Source organism: Orycteropus afer, unplaced genomic scaffold, assembly GCF_000298275.1.
Source record: "Orycteropus afer afer isolate SDZICR_OR568_19922 unplaced genomic scaffold, OryAfe1.0 scaffold00039, whole genome shotgun sequence".
In the NCBI taxonomy this organism is placed as follows: domain Eukaryota; kingdom Metazoa; phylum Chordata; class Mammalia; order Tubulidentata; family Orycteropodidae; genus Orycteropus; species Orycteropus afer.
The window spans coordinates 16,834,760-16,835,226 of record NW_006921626.1 but is presented as its reverse complement, the minus strand read 5'-3'; the positions used below and the strand labels follow the sequence as shown (position 1 = coordinate 16,835,226).

General features: G+C 31.9%; 1 protein-coding gene across 1 annotated transcript in view; it reads left to right on the top strand.

Moving 5' to 3' along the window:
* The window catches only part of SCCPDH (saccharopine dehydrogenase (putative)), a gene marked incomplete at its 5' end in the record, with an annotated part of 18,770 nt that overhangs the window by 2,318 nt on the left and 15,985 nt on the right, over positions 1–467 (top strand). The gene's annotated exons all lie outside the window — the stretch shown is intronic.

Genomic DNA, 467 nt, shown 5'->3' with positions numbered 1-467 from the left:
AAAAAAAAAAAAAAAAAGGAACACATGGAAATTAAACAACACACTCTTAAACTACCAGTGGCTCAAGGAAGAGAAATCACTGATTTCTTAGAGTCTAATGAAAATGAAAGGACAATTACCAAAACTCATGGGATACAGCGAAGGTAGTGCTCAGAAGGAAATTTATAGAATAAGTGCCTAAATTAAAAAAGAAGACAGATCTCAAATTAACTGCCTAACTTGACAAGTCCAAGAACTAGAAAGAGAAGAGCAAGCCTAAACTTACCAGAAGAAAGGAAATAACAAAGATTAGAGCAGAAATAAAATTGAAAACAGGAAAACAGTGGCGAGAAGCAATAAAACCAGAAGTTTTGTTCTTTGAACAAATCAATAAAATTGACAAACCTTTAGGTAGACAATAAATAAATAAAATAAAAGAGGCAGATTACCAAAATAGAAAAGGAAAGAAGGGGCATTACAATTGATTC